Genomic DNA, 6,329 nt, shown 5'->3' on the forward strand with positions numbered 1-6,329 from the left:
CGTCTTTTTGTTGGTTACCATTTCATAAAATGAGGTGTTTCGGCGGCAGAAGCAAAAACAAAAATATTATAATGACTGATAGAAGTCATGAATGCGTTTGATGTTGGATAGCATGAATAGTTGAGCTAAATATGCTAACAGAAAGCTATGATAAAGTAATTACTACGGCGAACAAGGTAATGAAGGGGTATATATGAATGTTCTAAAGTCAAATAATTTTCAAAATCATTCAGTAAAACAAAAAAGGCTAGTCAGAGGGACAAAAGGAGATACATATATGTGCGTATCTATATACATACTAATAACGTATGTGTGATCTTTATATGATGTTTATCATATAATTATTTTGATATCGATGGAAACGCTCAGTGTAACCTATAGTATTATCTGGTTTTACCTTTTTACACTTTAAACTGTAATTGTCAAAAACAACCCTAAGTTTATGATGACTATTGATAAAAAAAAGAGAATATTTTCAACTTTTTTCGGATGAAAAGAAAACTGTCCTGTTTTATGATAATTCATTTGCACGTCATATTATATACTAAACAAATATATCCTTAAAAGTGAGAGTTGCAAGCGATCAACGGTTGTCAACAAAACATAATAACCTGTTTATTATCATTGGATATTTGGTTCATTAATCGAACGAACGGTATTTACAGACTCTTAGATGACCAAATCTTATTTGCACAATTATTAACGTCATATTACTAAGTGGAAGTTATTTTTTACTGACCATTTACGGAAGTGCCCTTGTGTGGTTTGACCTAGAACTGAATTTCGTACAACAACAAATTCTTGGCGGTAATATGGATGAAAAATCGTTTAAACTACAATGTTTGTAATGCAAACCATTTGACTTCCGGGGTGTTCGAAGATTATTAAATTCTCCTTCGCCCTGCACCAGGAAGAGTTGTGGAAAAATCAAGGTTTTGGTGTGACAGGTCATGTCGAGAAGAGGCAAAGAAGGCAAAGCACAGGTCAGACAGGTCCAGTGGCAAGAAGATCTGAGGAAAAGAAAAGTCGGCGTTCCTAAATCCTGGATATCTGACAGGAATTTAGATGAGAACAAATCGACAATCGGCATTAAAAATGTTGGTCCCCGAGAAGTAAACATCTGGGGTGCTCGAAGATAGATTTATCTTCCTTCGCCCCTATAGGTAATTATTATTATCATTTATCTAGTGGTTAAGTACATTAACAATAGTGGGAGGGAGAAATTTTGGGCGTCATATGTACAAGATCTTAATGGACGAGTAGGTGAGATAGGCGTGGCGTGAGGTGAAGGAGGCAAAGTTTCCGGCAAGGTTGATGGGCAGACGAGAAGAAACAGTACGACATCGACAGACTATCAACAAACGGGCCTTTTCAGGGCCTGGCAGGGATCTATAGGTCCAATGCCATCATCTATCTATCTAAGCTGTAGTCGTCCCTCGTTGGATGTAGTTCTCGTCAGACCAGTCCAGTATTTCCTACTCTTAGCATACTGTGTCCATCTGATTCCTGCTTCCACCATTATATCGTCCCCCCACATCTTCTCTTTTGCCTCCTCTTAGATATTTTCCCTGTCCTAGGTTGCCATTCCATTGTTCTTAATGTCCACCTATTATCGAAATACCTTGCTACATGTCCAGCCAATTTCCATTTAGTTGTTAGAATGAACCTTACTGAATCTATTATATTTGTTGTTTTTCTCATTCTGTCATTTCTTCATCTGTTTTGCAGTTTTCAATGAATTGTTTGATAAATATAAATACTGTTTAAGCTAAAGCAAGTCAAAAACTATGAACGACGTATATGCGGGGAATTTTACGTTGTGTTTCTCGAAAAGTTAGCGACGTAAGTGCGAAACGACGTATATCGCGACGACGTATAACGAGGACCCCTGTACATTATTTTGAAAAATATTTTAGCACAAGAGAAACTGAAACACTACGGTATCCATTTCATTTACATAGGTAGCTTCTAATCTAAAGCTGTCAAAGATGATAAAAGTTAAATACGTTTTTGAAATCACATGTCTGTTTGTTTTAAGCATCTTTTTAAATATGCCATCTGAAGTTTAGTAGATTTAGTCGTTAATAGGAAAGACGATGTATTAGCTGTCCCTTATTTCGGGTTTGTTCTGTATTGGGTGAAACACGAAAGTACCTCATGAAGAGCAAGATTTGTTCTAGTCTATAGAGAGTTAGAAATATAGCTCCTAATAAGGTTGATCTTTTGTTTCATATGCAATGTGAGCAAAGCATGAACTGTTCTTTTAATGTTCGTGTTATTGTGTATTGTGCAATGGAGTTCTATATATATTATATTCAAAACTCGCGCATACCTCCTGTTTATTGTTTCTGGAAATATTTCTAAGAATCACAACCTTTTCTGGGTGAAATAGCAAATTTAGAAGAAAATCAGTAAAAAATGCTTTACTTCGAATGAGTTTTTCTAAATTTATAAAATATCTCATTCTTAGATACAAATCCATAAGTTCTAAAAAATACAGCGTATTTATGGATAATATTTACATTTGCTTAAGAATATGGTTAGTTTAATATAAATAACAGTCTTTTGTAAATTCAATTCCTTCACATAGTCTAGGTATAGTACATGTTGTGATGTCGTCACAACATTGAGACTCGGACATGAAGAGATCCTTCGGCCAAAAGAATTTGACGCAGTGAGTATGAATTTTCCAACATATATATATGACCTTGAAAACTTTTCGTCGTGTTTTTATTTTTTATTATATGAATTGAAGTTGTTATTAAACTTAATGAGTATCAGTCCATGAAGTTTTCGTAAGTATTTTATTAAGTATAATATTTCAGCGATGATTTAAATAGCTTCCGTCTGGATATTTTTTTTTTATGTTCTAGGCTGGATTCTCTAGATTCTTTTGTTCACAAACTATACATTAGAAATTAATGAACAGTTAGTTATAAGTGTAAATTATTGTCTATCGAAATTACAACATATTTTGTTTTTCTTATTTGTTTCTGAGAGAAAAAGGTCAACATTTACAGATTAGTAATGGGGGGAAATGAATATAACCGTGGATTCAGTTGAGATACCACGTCCTCCAATCAGCATCAAGCTGTTATACATTCATGACAGCGCTTTACCAATGGCGAAAATTCTATTCAGTAAGTCATGTTCCCTGAAGAAATGAGAGGACAATTTTTATGTTAGTGACGTAATTTTGAAAATAACAGCCATTGCTAAAATGGACAGATATGCGTAAAAAATGATCATTGTATTCACTGAAACGTATTGATATCAACGCACACAAACATGAAAAAAAATCCAATTAAGTAAACATAGACAATCAGGTAAAACACACACACACATATACACACGACAAATCACAGCATACAAGTTAAGTCGAACAAAATGAATAGATTTAATGAAAACAATGTTCGCATACTTATGTAATACCGTTTGTAATAAAACAATGTGAAATTTTAGTGGTTGTCAGCTGATTACTTCTACTGAGTTTGTATTATTTAACTGGTATAATAACGTTATAACAAAGTTATTTTTTAGTTTTACTAGGTTCTAAATTTATGGAAACTTTAAATAGTCGAATCATGTTTTAATGTGACCAAATTTTATGATAACTTTCACGGACAAATTTTAATTATTTTGCCATGTGCCTTTGAAAGTACTTTACGTTCCCTTATTTACACTGTAATTATTTGAATCTTACTTTTAGGATTTACTTTTATGCACTTTCTAGCTTTTCTTTCTTTAACTAATTTTTCTTTTTCTTCGGTTTTTACTAACGCAAATATAAACAGTATTCCATATCTTGAACAGTTGATAGATGGAAACAAGATCAAACAAGATGTCTGAATTAATACTAAGTTGGTTATGAAAGAATTGGGAAGTTTAAAGAACCGTAAGGCTCCTGGGCCAGATGATATTTCCCCAAGGGTTTTGAAGGAGGTTAAAGATTGGATATGTGAACCACTTGCTACTCTTTTTTTTGTTGGTCCTTGAATAGTGGGCAGGAACCAAAGGATTGGGAGTTAGGATTGAATGTGAATCCACTGAAGTTAAATGATTTGTAATGTTCGAACTTTGAAAATGCTACTGGCCAAATATCTTAAGTTTTCCGATTGCTAAGCGTTATAGCAATCATAGTTTCCAAAGTTTATAGCACACTGACTATGCAAACTAATAATAGATACTCTTTTTGGCGCGTCGCGTTGGTTATATCTATAGGCGTGTGGAGGTTTTCTAGAAATTTCAGTTTTACGTAACAATACTGACACTAACACAAATGTTTACATACACACATATTGTTGATTCTTACTCTCGAGAATCATCTACAGCTTTGGAGAATAGACGGGAGTTTCGCAATACATATTTAAGAGTATAACCTATGTATGTTTCTAAATATAAATTTAATCTAAACAAACGTTGATATTAAAAAAATAAATATAATAACAAATTCGTTACAACTCCCTCATTAGAGAATTAAAAATTGGCCTTAGACAATTTTTAACTAAGATATTATATACATAAACACTGACAACAATAAATTAAATATAATACATTATCCAAAAGATTACAAACTTCAATAATTACAGTGTAGAACACAACCAATACAAATGACCTTATGATCAGAAAATTACATAGCACGTGAAAGTGCATCAGTACAAATGTTATCAACCCCTTTGGCATGGAATATCCCCAAATTATTCTCTTGTAGTGATAAACTGCCATTTAACAGTCTTCTTTCTCTCTGTGTTTTCCTTTCTCGCTTTCTTTCCTTTTCCTTTCCTTCTTTTTGTTTTTTTTCTTCTTTCTATTTTTCTTTTTTGATTAGCTATCCCTTAGTGAGTAACAATACTAAGACCATGTCCTCAGGACGGAACTTGCGTTCTTCAAAGCTGGGAGAGGTTTCAAAGGAGCAACAGGAATTTTCTGGTTAGATTTTCCGACTAACTTACAGGTATGACAAGTTTTACAAAACTGAGAAACGTCTTGCTTAATTTTTGGCCAAAAGAAATGTCTCATAATTTTGTCACATGTCTTACTGACACCTAAATGTCTTTCCATGGGGAGTTCATGGGCAACTTTCAATATTTCAGAACGATATGCTTTGGGAACAACGATTTGATAAACAATAGCCCAGTCTTCCGAAGCTGGCACATCTAGTGGTCTCCATTTCCTCATAAACACACCGTTTTTGAAAAAATAACCACTTGGAACTTTATCCAGCTCATCTTTTGGGAATGCATATTTAAATAGTGAAGAGATCTTCAGATCTTTTTCTTGGTCAGTGATCAGTTTACTTTTAGTAAATGAAACTTCACTGGGTAAATCAGATCCCTCACGTCCATCGTTGTTCCTCATCGAGGAATCAGCAGTAGGACAATTACTCACAAGATCCTTGTCGGATCCAAAAATTGTCTGAGACAAATCTATAATATCGTTCCATGAATCCATGTCTATCATTTGTTTTTGGCTTAATTTCTTAGCCTGAGATTGAGTCACAGTACACGAGGGAAACATCCATCGGAATTATTCTCAACAACAACATCATCCTTAGATGAAACAGTGATCGGCTCACTAACCATTTAGGTTCGGCAATAACTTTTCCCCGAGCCAAATCGTTTCCCAATAATAATGATACATCCTTAATTGGCAGAGTAGGTTTTACTCCAACCACAGCTGGTCCCGAAACTAAGTCTGATGCTAAATAAATGTTATGAAGAGAAACATTAACAAAGCCACCTCAATACCCTGAGCAATAACAGACTCACCAGTGACAGAACTCGAATCTAAAGGCAATATACCTTCTAACAACAATGACTGAGTCGCCCCAGTATTACGTAGAATTGCTAGTGTCATTTGTGAAAGACACAGAATCAACAGGCACAAAAGGTCTAAATTCCTCCCTGATTACATCAGCCTTTATATTAGTGGCCAAATCAACAACATCGGGTGATCTGGTGAAACCACGTCCATATGTGGACACAAACGCACTGGGTGTTGCCTCCTTTTCTTTTTTCTTTTTCAAACACCAAACAATCGGACATAACATGGCCAGGTTTTCTACAAAAAAGGCAGATAGGCCTTGATTGTTTTAAAAAAGTTTTATCCTGACTATCAAAAGATTTCGAACCAGAAGAGCTGGATTTTTCAGAAGAATCCTCAACTTTAGTGGATTGAACAGATACAGGTTTTTGTTGAGATGGTAGGAATTTCTTTTTATGAAAAGTGGTCTTATGTATTAAGGTGTAGTCATCAGAAAGAGCAGCTACTTCCTGTAGTGTTTCAACTTTCTTTTCATCTAGGTAAATTTTGAGATCGTCACGTGCACA

This window comes from Limulus polyphemus, unplaced genomic scaffold, assembly GCF_000517525.1.
Source record: "Limulus polyphemus unplaced genomic scaffold, Limulus_polyphemus-2.1.2 Scaffold1020, whole genome shotgun sequence".
Classification (NCBI taxonomy): Eukaryota; Metazoa; Arthropoda; class Merostomata; order Xiphosura; family Limulidae; genus Limulus; species Limulus polyphemus.